The sequence below is a fragment of the Neofelis nebulosa genome, chromosome 8 (assembly GCF_028018385.1).
Source record: "Neofelis nebulosa isolate mNeoNeb1 chromosome 8, mNeoNeb1.pri, whole genome shotgun sequence".
NCBI lineage: Eukaryota > Metazoa > Chordata > Mammalia > Carnivora > Felidae > Neofelis > Neofelis nebulosa.
This window is the reverse complement of record NC_080789.1, coordinates 30,723,876-30,741,267: the sequence shown is the minus strand read 5'-3', so window position 1 is coordinate 30,741,267 and position 17,392 is coordinate 30,723,876. Positions and strand designations below refer to the sequence as shown.

The 17,392-nt window shown below is 43.8% G+C and overlaps 1 long non-coding RNA gene across 1 annotated transcript in view; it reads left to right on the top strand.

Annotated features, from left to right (window-relative positions):
• Window positions 1-16,988, top strand: part of LOC131519130 (uncharacterized) — a 48,984-nt gene extending 31,996 nt beyond the window's left edge. The window contains exon 4 of the long non-coding RNA XR_009265484.1: window positions 16,392-16,988. This is a non-coding gene — a long non-coding RNA (uncharacterized LOC131519130). The remainder of the gene's footprint in view (window positions 1-16,391) is intronic.
• Window positions 16,989-17,392: the final 404 nt, after the last annotated feature.

Genomic DNA, 17,392 nt, shown 5'->3' with positions numbered 1-17,392 from the left:
CCCTCCCCATTTGCTCTCTGTCTGTCTCTCTCCCTCAAAAATAAATAAACATTCAAACAAATAAAAGGAAAATAAAAGCTGAAAAGCTCTTACAGCAGCGAGAAAATATTCGATTCAAATACATAAGGCCTATCACATGTGACACAGGGCCCAAGCGAGGGGCTGAAAGACAGAGTAGACACATGGATCAGGCAAGCATCAGCCCGGAGGAGAGACAGAGTGTGCAGAGCACATGGGATGCTGACTGACTCACCAGAGTCACCCTGGGTGGCAGAGGTCAGCTGTGGCACTCCTCCCAGGCTCCTTCTATAGCGCCTGTTAGCAGACTCGCTCGACAGACACGTCTGGTCATTTTACTGGACCAAATGGTTTGCATCCCCTTATTTGTCCACCAAAGAGAGGCTCTAAAAAGATAATTCAAAAAAAAATTGGCTATCACAACAGAAAGTCTGCAATCCTTAGACAAATGCTGACTGGATCACGAGGGGGAACGACAGAGCCCTTAGAAACGATTCCTAAAACTAAATCAGGTATAATCCAGCCAGATTTGGGGGGGGGGGGCACCACATTCCACAACTCCGGGGGGGGGGGGTGACTTCTCAGTGGAGTCTGTGTGAATGGCTCCCCCTGGAGTCATGCTATCCACAGTTGACGATACAGGGCCGCTCTCATTTATGACGGCTGCCTAGATATCCCCTAGGAGATAATGTGTCCACATTTGGCTAATTCGTGCATCCTAATTCAAACCATTTGGTTCTTTCGGTTTTAGTAAGCTAGAGTCTCAAATTCTGAAAAAATTCTTGAGCAAGACTGTTCGATTTTCACTCTTGGATCCCTGGAATCATTAGGGAAGAAGGAAGTACATATGCATAGCGACAAGCAATCAAAGTGACTTGGAAATCCAGGAAGTCACTAAAAGTAGTCAGCTAAGAAAGATTTCAAGGTCAGAGTCAAACTTCTTATACTGCTTGGGTTTTAAACACAACAAATTTGATAAGATCAAGTTTCGGGGGAGAAGATGTAAAAACGGACTCTCATAAACTCCCAGCAAGATTGGTATTTCTCAAAGGCTATGTGGGGCTATGTGTTTAAAATTTAAATTATATGCGTACCAATGATTTTAAAGCAGGTTCTAAAACTACATCTACAGTGACCCCACCAAAAGTACATATGAATACAGGAAAAGAATGTGTTTATATGCATTTAAATGATGGTTCTCCAGGGGCATGTGGGTGGCTCAGTCAATTAAGCATCCCACTCTTGATTTTGACTCAGCGCTTGGTCTCAGGAACCGTGAGACCATGACCTGAGCCAGGCTCTATGCCTAGGATTCTCTCTCCCTCTCTCTCTGCCCCTCTCCCACTTGTGCACATATATGCACTCTCTTGCTCTCTCTCAAATAAATAAACTTTTTTTTTAAGATGGTTCTCTGGGTAGTGTGGTGATGGGTGATTTTTCCCCCAGCTTTACTGAGGTACAATTGACCTAAAATATCGTATAAATATAAGGTGTACAATGTGTGGATTTGATACACTAATATATTGCAAAATAATTACCACCAGAACTTGAACTAACAACCACCGTGTTACATAATTACCATTTCTTTGGGGGAGGGGGTGGTGAGAACATTCAAGATCTATTAGCAACTTTCAAGGATACAAATACAGTATTATTAGCTATAATCACCATGCTACACATCTGATACCCAGAACTTGTAACTGGAAGCTTATATCCTTTGACAGACATTTCCCCATTTTCCCCACACACTAGCCCCTAGTAACTACCCTCTACTCCTTCTTCGATCAGCATTTTTAGATTTCACTTATAAGTGATATCATCTGGTATCTGTCTTTCTCTATCGGACTTACATCACTTAGCATATGCCTTCAAGATCTATCCCTATTGTCAAAGATGGCAGGATTTCCTTCTTCTTAATGGCTGAATAATAGGCCATTTTTTATTTATGGGTGTGTCTCACACCCCAATTCTCTTATTTTACTTTTCTATTTTCTAAAAATGTGTTCACTCAACATTTATTCAGCACCTGTCACTTGCAAGGGGCTGTTCCAGGTAGAGGAGATACAGTGGCCAAAATCATGGCATTTAGATTCTAACTGGGGGGGGGGGGGGGGGGGGTGTCTAGGCAACAAAGGAAACACATAAAATGTGTAGTTACATGGAGAAAATAAAGTAGAGAAGCACATCAGGAGTACTGGGGAGGGGCTGGCTTACAAATAAGTGTCAAGAAAGGCCTCAGAGAAAGGTGATATAAAGGTGATATTTAAGCAAAGGCTGAAAGGAAGAGACAGAGTCAGCCTTTTGGTGTCCGTGGAGAATGCGTTCCATGCAGAAGAAATGACATTGCAAAGGCCCCGAGTGGGAGGAGAGTAAATAAAGCAGGGGAAGCAACAGGACCTGAGGTTAGAAAGGCAAGGGGACCGATTATGTGAGATTCAAAGATCTTTACAAGAAGTTTGCTTTTACTCAGAGATGGAAAGCTACTGTCTGATTTTGAGCAGAAGACTTACAGTATCTGGCACATTCTTCAATGGTATCACTCTGGTGGTGTAGTGGATCAAGGGTAGAAACAAGACCAGTCGTGAAGATATTTCAATAATCCAGGCAAGATGTTCTGGTGGCTCAGACTAGAGTGATGGTGACTGCGGTACAGGACTGGATATATGCTGACAGTGTGGCCAACAGGATTTGCAAGTTTGAGAGACAAAGAGAGATCAAGGAAGGTTCCAAGGTTTCTGGCCTAGTGGGAGTTGCCATTGACTGAGGTAAGGACATCTGTAAGAGGAGCAGATTGGGACGAAGTTGTGCACATGTCAGTTGTGAACATGTTATATTTGCAATGTCAAGGGGTGGTGGGATTTGGAGTCTGGGGGGAAAGCAAGAGAAGGAGCCTAGGCCTGGAGTTACATTTGTGTTTGTCAGCATGTCTATGATGTTAAGGCCACGACACTGGAGACTGGGTTTAAACAGTGAAGCGATATCCAAACCCTGCCTCCTGGGAGGCCAATTCCTATGCAAGAGAAGGGAGGGCAGGGCTTGTGGCCATATTGGAAGGTGGATGGATATAGTAGTGGGGATAGTAGAAATGGTCTGGTTACATCTATTTCTTACTGAAATAAGAAGCAAGTATTGAGAAGATAAACAGGGAGGGTGCCCCTGGGTGGCTCAGACAGTTGACCGTTTGACTTCAGATCAGGTCATGATCTCACGGTTCCTGAGTTCGAGCCCTGTGTCGGGCTCTGTCTTTGCTGACAGCTCAGAGCCTGGAGCCTGCTTCACATTCTGTGTCTCCTTCTCTCTGTCCCTCCCCTGTTGGTGCTCTGTCTCTCTCTCAAAAATAAATTTAAAAAAAAAGAAGAAGATAAATAGGTATTAGTTAAGGACAAAAAAAGAAAGAAAGCTTAGATATGCATTAACTTTCACTTGGCAACATCACTTCCAGGAATTTTTGTTAAGAAAATGATTGGGGGTTGGGCAGGGAGGGGGGTTTCCTGTTTGGCTCAGTCTGTAGAGCATGAGACTCTTGATCTTGGGGTCATGGATTTAAGCCCCATGTTGGGGGTAGAGTTTATTTACAAGAAAGAAAGAAAGAAAGAAAGAAAGAAAGAAAGAAAGAAAGAAAGAAAGAAAGAAAGAAAGAAAGAAAGAAAGAAAGAAAAGAGGGAAAGAAAGAAAGAAGGAAAGAAAGAAAGAGAAAAGAAAAAGAAAATGATCAAGGGGGCACCTGGGTGGCTTAGTTGGTTGGGCGTTAAACTCTTGATTTCAGCTCAGGTCATGATCTCACAGTTCATGAGTTCGAGCCCCAGGCTGACAGTGTGGAGCCTGCTTTGGATTCTCTCCCTCCCTCTCTCTCTCTGTTCTTCCCCCACTCTCTATCTCTCAAAATAAATAAATAAAATTAAAGGAGAAAAAAGAAGAAAAATGACCAAGAAATTTTGCCAGGGCTGTTTATAAGAGTAAGAAATAACAATCTAGGAGACTCACAGTAGCAGATTGGTTATATTTAACAATTAATTAATGCAGCCTTTCCAAGGTATACATTGATATCAAAAGCTATTGACCATATATTTTTTTTTTTTTATTTTTATTTTTGGGACAGAGAGAGACAGAGCATGAACGGGGGAGGGGCAGAGAGAGAGGGAGACACAGAATCGGAAACAGGCTCCAGGCTCCGAGCCATCAGCCCAGAGCCTGACGCGGGGCTCGAACTCACGGACCGCGAGATCGTGACCTGGCTGAAGTCGGACGCTTAACCGACTGCGCCACCCAGGCGCCCCTTGACCATATATTTAAAAGAAAAGGAAAGTTTCCATGTTTGTAAAAAAAATTTATTTGTATATACCTATCTATATGTATCTACATGTTTAAAATAGATAATTCTCACCACATTGGATTCTTGATTACCAATTCTTTTTGTTGACTATGTTTTGTGATTTTTCTCTGATGAGCACAATGAGAAATTTGCAACGAGAAAACAACACAAGAATATGCTCAATGTTTCTGTGGCAACTTTAGTTTTTTTGTGATTCTCAAGATGTCCTGCAGCGTCAGCCCCTCTGAGCTTCCTTACATGTAAAGCGAACGCTGGTAAAGTCACAGGTGGCTACATTCTTACCTACACTCCCTGGTCAGCCACACTATTCCCACTAAAAGCACCGCAACTAAAATTAATGGGATATTTTTATCTATATGATAATTTCCTTTAAAATACTTTAGTACAGGGCAGCCTGGGTGGCTCAGTTGGTTAAGCATCTGACTTCAGCTCAGGTCATGATCTCACTGTTTGTGAGTTCAAGCCCCGCATCGGGCTCTGTGCTGCTGACAGCTCAGAGCCTGGAGACTGTTTTGGATTCTCTGTCTCCGTCTCTCTCTGACCTTCCCCTGCTGGTGTGCTCTCCCCTCCTCTCAAAAATAAATAAAGAACATTTAAAAAATTAAAAAAATAGAAAATAAACAAAACAAAATAAAACAAAATAAAATACTTTAGTATAGGTCCTTTGTGTGGGGGCATTAACTCTAATCAACAATGCAAGGGGTGACTAATTAGCATGTGGAGAGTCTGGATCAAAATCAACACCATATGCTTGGTTCTAGCACAGAGAGTATACTTACATGAATCAATACCTATGGGTAGTTAATTGACATAAGATGTTAGAAACACTGTTTATGGTGAAATTGTGAGTTAGCAGTGATGAAACAGGACCCATTGACCTTGCACGGGCCATGTGCTCATGGCCACACCCACTCAGCTCTGGGTCTTTCAGCCCTGGGTCCCTCCACTCGATGGAGGACGCTCTTGCCTCATCTAACTCAAATGTCACCTATACAATCCTATGAGTATGTCAGCAGGTCTGCATCAAGTAAGATGGTTTTCTGGTAAGATGCTGGTTGACGTGCCTAGTAGCAGAGAGGGAGCTGTCCAAAGCCATGAGTGTTCATGCCTGCCTGCTTGCCAGCTAAAATGTGTGCATATGTTTGCTTGTTTGAAGTAAACTCTACTCCCAGTGTGGGACTTGAACTCATGACTACCAAGATCAGGAGTCGCACGCTCTCCCTACTAAGCCAGCCGGGTGCCCCTGTGTGCATATGTCTGACCTATTTGCTCTGCGACTTGCTTGGATCATGACATACCAACTAGTTTGGGTCAAATAATGCCCACTGGCTTGTTAGAAGAAACTGCAGTTTACCAGGAAGTACCTCATAGTGTTTTCCTCTTCTTTTTTTAGTCTTTATTTATTTTTGAGAGACAGAGTGTGAAAGGGGGAGGGGCAAGGAGAGGGAGACACAGAATTAGAAGCAGGCTCCAAGCTCTGAGCTGTCAGCACAGAGCCTGATGCAGTGCTCGAACTCACAAACCGTGAGATCATGACCTGAGCTGAAGTCGGACGTTTAACTGACTGAGCCACCCAGGCGCCCTAACCAGGAAGCACCTCATAATCTCCGCTGACCAGATTGATTTAGGCCATTTGTTACAAATAGAAATAATCATATCATTTAATACATATAATGGACATTTTCTCAGTAATATATAAGGTGGATGTATACGCATATTTCGAGAATTTTACTACTTTTTTTGACTTGATGTATGCAATTTAAGTTTAAAACAATTTTTTAATGTTGATTTATTTTTGAGAGATAGACAGAGTGAGAGTGGGGGGAGGAGCAGAGAAAGAGGGAGACACAGAACCTGAAGCAGGCTTCAGGCCCTGAGCCGTCAGCACAGAGCCCAACACGGGGCTCGAACCCATGAACCATGAGATCATGACCTGAGCTGAAGTTGGACGCCTGAGCCACCCAGGCCCCCCGCATAATTTAAGTTTTAAAAGTGTGCTGCCTATGACATAGCTTTAAGACAACCCTCAGTCATCCCTCTTTTAACCAGATTGCTGTCCCAGACTCCTGCTCTATAGGGATTCTGGCACTTCCCCCACCCCCACAGGGGATTCTGAGTACTCTTTAGAGGGCCATCTGCCTTGTTTCCACAATGTGCCACTTACCTTTGAAACAGCTGCTCCAGAATTCAAATTTCCAGCCCCAAGTTGTCATTTCTCTGATCCATTTGCTACTTCTGCACTATTAATGTTTGGATTATACTAGATAAATTTGGAGGTTAAAATTGATTCATGCAAATGGATGACTGAATAAGCAATAAAAACATGACCTGGAATAATCTCATGGTTGATATGGCAAAAACATGTTTTATAATCTGTTTAACAGCAAACTTGGTACTTCCTGAATGTGTCAACCATCACGCACCCTTTTTTGTTAACAGGGAGAAAAAGGAAAACCATATTTTTCTTCTCAATCACACTCAAGGAAATTGTTAAATGAGAAAATCTGGTTGTCCTCAGTAATATACTTTCTTATGCTTTTCTTTTCATCCTGTCTTTTAAAAAATCATCTCCTTGTGCAAGACTGGAGCAAAGACAACTCTCATACTTGGAATGGTAGCATTTAACCTCATTTGTTATTTGAAATATACCTGCCTGATTCTGACCAGAAATCCAAATGAGCATTGCCAATAATGGGACAGGCTGACATTATGTTCCTTTAGTATGACACACAGAGAGGAACACAGCACCGCTTCCATGATATTCCTGGCAAAATGCATATACTATCAGAAAGAAACATCATACAAACCCATCCTGAGGGAAATTCTACAAAACAACCAGTGCGAGGTCTGCAAGAATATTGAGGTCATAAAAGATAAGGAAAGACTGAAGAATACCAAAGAGACATCAAAAGTAAATGTGACACATTATCCTGGATTGGGTCTAGAAAGAGAACAATTTTTTTTTTTTCTGTACATAACAGAACAACAGGTGAAATTTGAATGGGGTGGGTGGATTGCATGGTGATACTGTATAAATGTCAACTTCCTTCTTTTGATGGCTGAACTATGATTATGTAGGAAAATGTCCTTGTCTCCTAGTAAATACACATTGACATTTCTAATGGGAAGTTTCTAGTGTGACATTTCGTGTCTGCAACTTTTAATTATTTCAGGAAAAGAAATAGATGGGGGAAGGGAGAGAGAGAGATGATAGATGACACAGATGGATAGAAAATGGATGGGTGGATGGATAAATAGCTGATAGGTAGATATGAATGAATAGATATATAAAGAATGATAGATATATAGATGTTGATAAAGCAAAAGTGGCAAGATATTAGCAATTGGGAAACTGGGGTAAAAAAGTATATGGCTTGGTGTTCCTGGGTGGCTCAGTCAGTTAAGCGTCTGACTCTTGATTTTGGCTCAAGTCATGATCTTACGGTTCGTGAGATTGAGCCGCACATCGGGCTCTGCACTGACAGTGCAGGACCTGCTTGGGATTCTCTCTCTCCCTCTCTGTCTGTCTCTCAAAATAAATAAATAAAAACTTTTAAAAAACTAAAAAAAAAAAAAAAAAAAAAAAAGGAATATGGCATCAGGGCACCTGGCTGGCTCAGTTGGTGGACCATGCAACTCTTGATCTCTTGATCTCAGGGTAAATAAAAATCTTTTTTAAAAAAGTATATGGCTTCATATTATTTTCAACTTTTGAAATTATTTTAAAACAAAAAGTAAAAAAGAAAAGAAATATTAAAGAGTTTTATAAGGCAACAGCCATTAGGTTATTTGCCATTAGTCTTTTGATTATTTTTTAAGCTTTTAATAAAATTTTTGTTAACATGTATTCATTTTTGAGATTGAGAGAGGCAGAGCATGAGCAGGGAAGGGGCAGAGAGAGAGACACAGAATCTGAAGCAGGCTCCAGGCTTTGAGCTGTCAGCACAGAGCCTGACACGGGGCTCGAACTCGCAGACCATGAGATCATGACCTGAGCTGAAGTCGGACGCCCAACTCACTGAGCCACCCAGGTGCCCCAATTTTTTAAGCTTTTTTAGAAGTTTATCTATTTATCTTGAGAGAGACAGAGAGCATGTGAGTGTGGGGGGGGTGGGGGTGGGGAGGGTGGCGCGGAGCAGAGAAAGAGAGAGAGAGGGAGAGAAGGAGAATCCCAAGCAGGTTCCACGCAGTCAGTATGCAGAGCCCGATGCGGGGCTCAAACTCACAAAACCATGTGATCATGACCTGAGCCAAAATCAGGAGTTGGACATTTAACCAACTGAGCCAGCCAGGTGCCCCAGCATCATTACTCTTAAAATAAGAATGTTCACTATCACCATAAAACATGGCATATATCTCCATCTATATTATTATATAGAAGATACAGATGGACAGCATCTATCTCTATCTATCTTGTATATGTACATGTGTATAATTTGCCTGGGATTCTACAGATCTGCTGAATCAGAACACGGGGGCGCTCCGAGGGTGACGATGGCTCACAGCCAGCATGGCACATCACCCTTGAAGCAAGTCTTGTCAGCTTCTGTTTCCTGTCTTCTCTCGCGTCCTATTTCACTCCCTAAGGTGTAAGCGCCTGATGATGAATGGCTCAGGAGAGCTTCCCAAACTGTGTTCCTCAAAACACTAATGTGTCCTCAGAAAACAAAGGAAAATGAAACCAGAAACTCCATCTGGTCTCAGGTCATGATCTCGCAGGTCATGAATTCAAGCCCCGCGTCAGGCTCTGTGCTGACAGCTCAGAGCCTGGAGCCTGCTTCAGATTCTCTCTCTCTCTCTCTCTCTCTCTCTCTCTCTCTCTTTCTGCCCCTCTTCCACTCGTACTGTCTCTCTCTCTCTCAAAAATAAACAAAACATTAAAAAATAAAAATAGGTTTTTTTTTTTGAAGTTTAGTTGACAAACTTTCTGGACATTTATAATACGGATTCATTTATAAATGTTTTACAAATGATTGCCTTCTGCGTAATTGGATATTTTGCAAACATCGTTGGCCATGGAATGCTCTCCCTCCCTTTTAACGGTGATCACATAACATCCAGTGACACTTGTGTCTCTCCTGGCTTCCTTACTCCCAAGGGTGTGCACACCATTCAGGATGCTGATGAGAACCGCCTAAAGGTGGCCGGGCTTCAGGCAGGACTCGGCACAGGACATCTGTGGCTCTCACAGCTCTGCCTTCTTGCATGTGTCCCTTTTATCCACAGGGTGACTTCCCTTGTGCGAACTGTGCAATTTCAAAGTACCGTGAGTGGCCCCTGGGTCTGACGCTCCTCCCTTCAGAGTCAGGCAAAGAATAGATCGTACATGTCCTGCTCAGACTGGCCCCGATCCATCCCCAGATCTAGGGAAACCATCCATGGCTCACCCTGTGGCTGTGAGGGTCCCTTTCACATCTGGTGGCTGCACAAAGGATAGGTGGATAGGATGGATGTTTGGTGGAGGGTACCAGAATGTTCTCTGCTGTCAGCGCAGAGCCTGATGTAGGGCTTGAACTCACCAGCCATGAGATCATGACCTGAACCCGAAATCGAGAGTCGGCCGCCGAGCTGACGGAGCCCCCCGGGCGCCCCCGCAAAGTGGACTTCACACAGCAGAGAACCGAGGGCATTGCGCCTGGCTCAGGTACACCTCTCCTTACACGGAGCCTCCCAGAAGCTCACCGGCTCCTCAGGTGGCTCTATACCTCAGGTCAGCCTGTCCCTGGGTGGGAAGAAGGGGCCGCTGTTTGTGGTCCCCTCCTCCCCAGGCTGGAGCTCGAGGGCGGCCGCAGACCCGCCACCCCAGCTGCTGCTCCCCGACGAAAGGATAAGCATGGCATTGAGTTGCCTTGTCCATTGTTTTTTCCTCTCTTTATTCCTGTGCTTTCCCACCATTGAGTGTGTCTTTCTCCTTGGGGCCACCCAGATTTCCTCCAGCCCTGGCCTCTAGGAGCACACCTATTCAGGACACTTCTGAAAAGACCACTGAGCACAGATTGCTCGCCAGTCCCACAGCCCCCCCCCCCCATTGAATTCCAAAGGTTATTTTCTTTAAGCCTTCATCTCGACCTTTTGCCTCATAATTTTGAAGTAAAATCCTTCTCGAGACAGGTCCTCACCAAGTGCTAAGAACTAAACAATGAGGCATTATTCCACTAGCGGTGGTTTCCAAATAGCATTGGCGAAGTCGAGTGTGTGTAAGTGACTTAGCAGGGGTCAGCCAGGCTGCAGCGGAGGAGACTCGAGTGGGAGGTAAACCTCCGAGCTTTAGCCTGAGCTAATGCAAGCGAGGAACAGAAAATTAACAGAGGTCGAGTTTTCCTTCTTTTCTTGTGAACTCGTTACCGTCACAAGTCCAGTGCTTTCATGTAACTCTAGCTGGCTCTGAAGGTGGGCCATCCCTCATCCATCACTCAAAGGACGTGACAACTTCTAGGGCTCAGGCCTGCTCACTGTAGGACGGCGCCCGGCGCCCGACCCACGACAGATGCCCAGTGAGGTGTTCTCTCTCCGCTTCCTTCCTCCTCTGTCTTCCTTGACCCAAAGCGATGCCCCAGAAGAAAAGATCCAAGCAATCACCGAAAATTAATAGCAAGTGACTCCCACAGCTGCTCTCCTGTTACCCTTCTTACAATCATCAGTGTCTTATAATTAGGTCACTACCTAATTCATCGGATAAATTACTATATACACACGTACTTTTAATGTGAGCTCTTCGACAGCTCAGTTCAAAATAGTGACAAGAGCTGAGAACCTCGGCCTTTCTCCTCACCATCAAGTGCTTGCTCCTCTCTTAAGTCAACCCAAAAGGTGAATTCGGTTTGAGAGTTTTTAGGGTCACTTTGGGGTACAAGTGATCCTGTAAAGCCTACAGTTTGTCAAATATCTGCCTCAGAGAAGAGTCAGAGCCTTGCAGTTCTGAAAGTCTCTTGAGGCTCAAGATTCTTCAAGGCCACGTTAGACATGGGAGACTCCTCTGGTCCCAGAATTCCTTCTGCATTTACCAGTTCAGCTGATACAAACCACAGGTTGACAGAGTCTCAGGGTGGGAAATGATCTTCAATGCACTGTTCTCTATTCTAAGCTGCACATTCCCTGCCAAGTGGTAATCTAGCCTTCTCTAAAACATCTCCAAGAAGAAACTACTCTCTATTTCTTTTTTTCTTAATTGTTTTTAATGTTTATTTATTTTTGAGACAGAGAGAGACAGTGTGTGAGTGGGGAAGGGGCAGAGAGAGAGAGGGAGGGAGATGCAGAATCCGAAGCAGGCTCCAGGCTGTGAGCTGTCAGCCCAGAGCCTGAAGCGGGGCTCGAACTCGTGAACCTTGAGATCATGACCTGAGCCAAAGTCGGATGCTCAACTGACTGAGCCACCCAGGTGCCCCGGAACTACTCTCCATTTCTAAAGGAAGTCCATCTTGCTTTCAGATAGTACTGATTGTTTGAAAGTATTCCTTGGATCTGGTTAAAGTCTACTTTTCTATAGTTTCTACCTCCTTCTACTTCCTGAAATAATTTTTTAAATATCCAGAGGTTCTATGTAGCAAATACATAAGTTTCAAATACCTAGAGCCTGCTAGCTCCTACAGAAGAGCTATGGTTGAGCAGGTGGGCTTGCCGTGTTCCCCCATTCCCAGCCACGGGGAGCAACATACTTCCTTGTACCTAAGTGGCCATGTTCTGTGTGCCTCCACAGTTCTGGTCTACCTATGGGCTGATCCATGGCCTATGGGAAGCCCAGCACAAGTGTCTCACTAGGGATGATGATGATTAAATTCACCAATGAAATTGTTTCTCTCAAGAATTTGGGCTGGAAAAGTGGGGGGACATCAGTCAGATGGTAACATCAGCAAAGCAGAGACAAAACAAAAGTAGCCAAGTCATGTTAGTGCTGAAGCACCAAGAGTCGGTTACCTGTTCCCTGACACTAGTTACCTGTAATTATGACGTACTCTATCAATACAGTTCACATCCTGCGCTAGATCAAAGTTCTAGGCTCAGTTAGGCCCGGCTAGACCACATTTCCTTTTTTCCGACAAACTTGACTGGGAGCTCTTCCTGGGTTGCCATAATTCCCAGCACTGTATCTGAGATTCCCACCTGCTTTATTTTCACATAGTCTTCTAAAACTTTCTGCATTATCTGAAATGAACCAAATGAGTCTCTAATCCTTGAGCCTACAGAATTTAACTAAGAGTTCTCACATCTCCCAAGCCTCTTCTCCGGGCTAAAGATCGCCACACATTTGAACGATCACTATGAAATGGCTTCCAATCTCTTCAGCTTCTCTGCCTCTCTTTGTCCCATCTCCGGTCTCTGAATTTCTAAGCGCCTCCCCCCCCCCCCCCCCCCACACACTTTCTCACCTCCAACAGCCAGCATCACAAATTAAGCAGATCAAATGGCAGCCTATCCTAAGCATGTCCTGTGTGTCTCCAGCATAAGCACACGTGTATGAAATCAAGTGTGCATCTCTTTCCATTTCTGGAATGAACAGCGGGAAGATTTCCTTACTTGATCAGCCCCATGAAACCCAAAGATTGTTGAAATCAAACCTGTGAAACGAATTAAAATGGATGATTATTGGGGCACCTGGGTGGCTCCATCGTTTCAGCGACTGACTCTTGATTTTGGCTCAGGTCATGAGGTCAGGGTTCATGAGATCGAGCCCCGTGTTATGTTGAGCTCTGCACTGACAGCACAGAGACTGCTTGGGATTCTCTCCCTCCCTCTCTCCCTTTCTCTGTCCCTTCCAACTCTCTCTCTCAACATAAATAAATAAACTTAAAAATTTTTAAAAAAATAAAATGGATGATTATCTGCATGCTTTTAAAGGGAATATGGTGTGGAGGCTTCTATTCATCCCCTGACTACTCCTTTTCATTGGATGAGATGAAAAGAAGTTAAAAAAATCTAAGCTCCAGATAATGTGTTTAAATCGATTATCTGAAAGAAAATGTAAATGTTCTTATGTGTATCCACTTTTTTGGCTGCAAGCTATAGAAAACCTCATAATTACATAAACCATAGGACATTGTTCACTGGGGTATCTAAAACTGGGTCCAGGCTCTGGTGATTGTTGTTGTTGTTGTTGTTGTTTCTGTTTGGTTTTCCACTCAAGGTTAGAATCTGTAATCCTGTCTCCGGTATTTTGCTTGGCATTTGCACATAACTGTGTTTAAGACTGAAAATCCTGCAAATCTTGAGCCACCAGAAGACGCCCCCTTCTATCTCATTGGTCAGGGCACAGGCACTTGGCCAATCTGAGCTATAAGGGAAGGAAGGAAGTGAGTTTCTGGCAAAGGAAAGTAGGATTGTCATGACCAGGCAAAGCGTCTGCTTCAGTGTGCTCAGAAGGTTTAAAAATAGAGTTTTATTTTATTACAACAGTTAGCATATAATTATTAAAGAAAGTTTGGAAAATAGAAGAAAAAAAAATTCCCTAAGGCCCCTAACCGAAGTCTTCTCTCAATGCACTATTTTAACACCATTCTAATCATATTGTACACAGAGTATGATTTTCCTGTCCATTTTTTTCACTTAACATATGATTATTTTAAAGCTTTATGGGTTTTTTTTAAAGCTTTATGGTTTTTAAAATACAATTACCATTTGAAATAAAATCTATATTAAAGGAGGCAGCGTAGAACAGAGGAAAGAGGGCTGGCTCAGGAGCAAAGAGACTGTGCTATGTCCTGGGTTCTGGCACCCATTTGTCACTTTATTTCCGTTTCCTCAAGACAAAGAGCTATGTTTCCTTGGACCTACCATTTCCGAGTCTACAAGGTCTTGACAGCTGTACCTTTAGGATACACAAGCCCCACTGTTCAGACACTGATTCAACATAGCGCCAGGCCATGGAGCCAAGCAGACAGGCGAACTGGGAGGCTGCAGCCATGTGAAACTGGATGGCCGGCATAGAAGAACACAGAATACATAATATACGACGATAATGTAATACCAGAGCTTCCGATTTTTGAACAGACCCCAGAAATCTGGATTTTCATGTGAAATTGTTCCATTTTTTAAAAAATTTTTAATTAAAAACATTTTTTTTGGGTTTTAAGAATTTTTTTTAATGTTTATTCACTTTTGAGAGAGAGAGAGAGAGAGAGAGCGCCAGCATGAGTGGGGGAGGGGCAGAGAGAGAGGGAGACACAGAATCCGAAGCAGGCTCTAGGCTCCGAGCTGTCAGCACAGAGCCTGACATGGGGCTCGAACTCACAAACCACGAGATCATGACCTGAGCTGAAGTCAGACGCTCAACCAACTGAGCCACCCAGGCGTCCCCGAAATGGTTTCATTGTTAAGTCTCAGTACCTACTCTGAAACACTGCAGACTGGACCAAAACGTGTCTGCCGAGTGCTGGGTGGCAACCCCAGCTGAACCAGCTGCCGACTTGATCGACACCAGGTAAAAGGACATACAGAGGGGAGTTGCGAGGACCTGCTTGTAAGACATTCTGGCTATACAGCAACTGGGTTATGAGTCTAAAACACCGAATGCTTATAAGAACGGTGAATAAAAATAGGATTTTATCGGGGTGTCTGGGTGGCCCAGTCATTTGATCGTCGTTCTTCAGCTCAGGTCATGATCTCACAATTCATGACGTTGCATCAGGCTCACTGCTCTCAGCACAGGGCCTGCCTCAGATCCTCTGTCCCCCTTTCTCTCTGCTCCTTCCCTGCTTATGCTCTCTTTCTCAAAAATAAATAAAACATTAAAAAAAAGTTTTAATAGGATTTATCACCTCCGGTTTTTTACATTTGCAGTATAATTACTTCCCGTTGCTTATTCCAAAATCCCCCTGGGTATGAGCTGAACTTCCAAGTGCTCTCTTGAATGTGTACTGTTTTGGACCCTCCTTGGACACAACTCCTTTCATATGTATTTTTCATGATCTCATCTGGTTCCAAATCAAGTCCTGTGTCTTTTGTTTTAATCATGAAGTTCATGGAGAAAGTGGAAAGGAAAGTGATGAAAGTCTCGGACAGGTGTTCCCTTGAGTAGGAACTGCCGTCTCAAGTGGCTTATTCTCTTCTGGCCCCTAATGTGAGGTCTTCCGTCCCTCCTTATTAGACAAAGAATGATCAGCATCACAGTGGCGGGGAGTGCCCGCACCGGGCAGTTCTGACTCTCCACTCGCTGAGAGCAATGCCAAAGGATGATTTGACAACTTTTAACTTTTTCTTTCTTTTTTTTATTTTGAGAGAAAGAGACATAGCATGCAAGCAGGGGAGGGGCAGAAAGAGATGGAGAGAGAGAGAGAGAGAGAGAGAGAGAGAGAGAGAGAGAATCCCAAGCAGGCTCTGCACTGTCAGCACACAGCTGGATGTGGGGCTCGAACCCACAAACTGTGACATCATGACCTGAGCCGAAACCAAGAGTCAGATGCTTAACCGACTGAGCCACCCAGGCGCCCTGACAACTTTGAACTTTTTATGTGATTTTTGCCTTTGACACAGTTGTTATTAAGTGAGTTCTAAAAAAGCAACAGCCCCCTCCAAGAACATCGGTTTCTAAATGATTCATCTTCTCACAGACCTTGATATTCAATCCAGGTGTAGGAATAAACAGCATAGCCCTCGGGGTCTATCCTTGGGGCTTGGAAAGGCTTCAGTGAAATTCGATAGCAGAAGGCCCAGGCTCTTGGCCGACTTTCTCTTTGTTCTACTAACTTTTTATCTCTGAAAAGCAAAGGGATTTCCTTTGGGGATTAAGCGGAGGAAACAACCTGAGGTGTCGATAGTGTTTCACTAGAATTAGGAGATGCAAAGGTATCCTCAAGTCCAGGGAGCAAGAAGCCCTTTCCCCCAGTCTTGGGCCTCCTCCCTCTCTCCCCAGCAGGGGTCCACAGCCCCCGCCCCATTGAATTTCTCACTCTCCTTTCTCGGGGGCACAGGAAGATCTGGGGCAAACACAGAGGAGTCCCATCCCACAGTCCCGACATGCTGCCTTTCCCCCCTCCTTCTGTATTTTACAAAGTCATTTTGTAACAGATATTTAAAAATCAGAAAATGCCATTCCCATTCCTGCCAGGTCATGGTTTATGAGCCACTGAAAGGAACAGAGGTGGAACAAGGCAGCTGATGAATTTTCTTTACGATCCGTTTGTGCCAAGAACATGAGAAAGAGAAGAGTTTCCTGCTCACAGAAGGCCAGTGTGCTGCCCTACAAGTTTGTCCTGGTCCCACTTTTGATTCCAAACCAGGAGCCTGCAGAAGGATGAGGGTGCGACAGTCAAGGAAACGATTTGTGTCAGAGCATCTACACTAACGCCCAATCTACCCATCACCTGTCAACGCAAGGCCAGATAAAAAGTGCATACGTACTGCTACTCGAGAGCCATGAAAAAACTGAAATACACAATTACATAAATTACATCTATCACATTTGTTTCTCCGATTTCTTCGCTCTGACTGGTGGCTGACATTTACTTTAAAAATGTTCAATCAAGGGGCCCCTGGGTGGCTCAGTCTGTTGGGCGGCTGACTTTGGCTGAGGTCATGATCTCACAGCTCATGAGTTCGAGCCCCGCGTCAGGCTCTGTGCTGACAGCTCAGTGCCCAGAACCTGCTTCAGATACTGTGTCTCCCTCTCTCTCTACCCCTCCCACGCTCATGCTCTCTCTCTCTCTCTCTCAAAAATAAATAAACATTAAAAAAAATTTTTTTGAAATGTTCGATCGATCATAACCCGAATGAACAAATTCTGAGCTAGCCATGTTTTTACTGGATTACTTTTAAAGTAAAACAAGTTTTCTTCCTCCTTTGATTAATGACTAACTTTAAAATTTTCAAAGGGCCAACTATTTTTCACATTTTTTATTTGAAATTTGTTTCATTTTCCTTTCACTTTATTATGATCACTCCTTACATTTTTAGGAAGATACATGGTACACACCTTCATCATTTCGGTGGTATCCCACCTAATTTGACAGATTGATTTCTATTTGCATTTAAAAATACTCTCCTCTACATGTTGGGGCTTCTTCACTGGCCCAAATATTATTTTGTGGAGTTTAAGTTTTCTCTTTCATA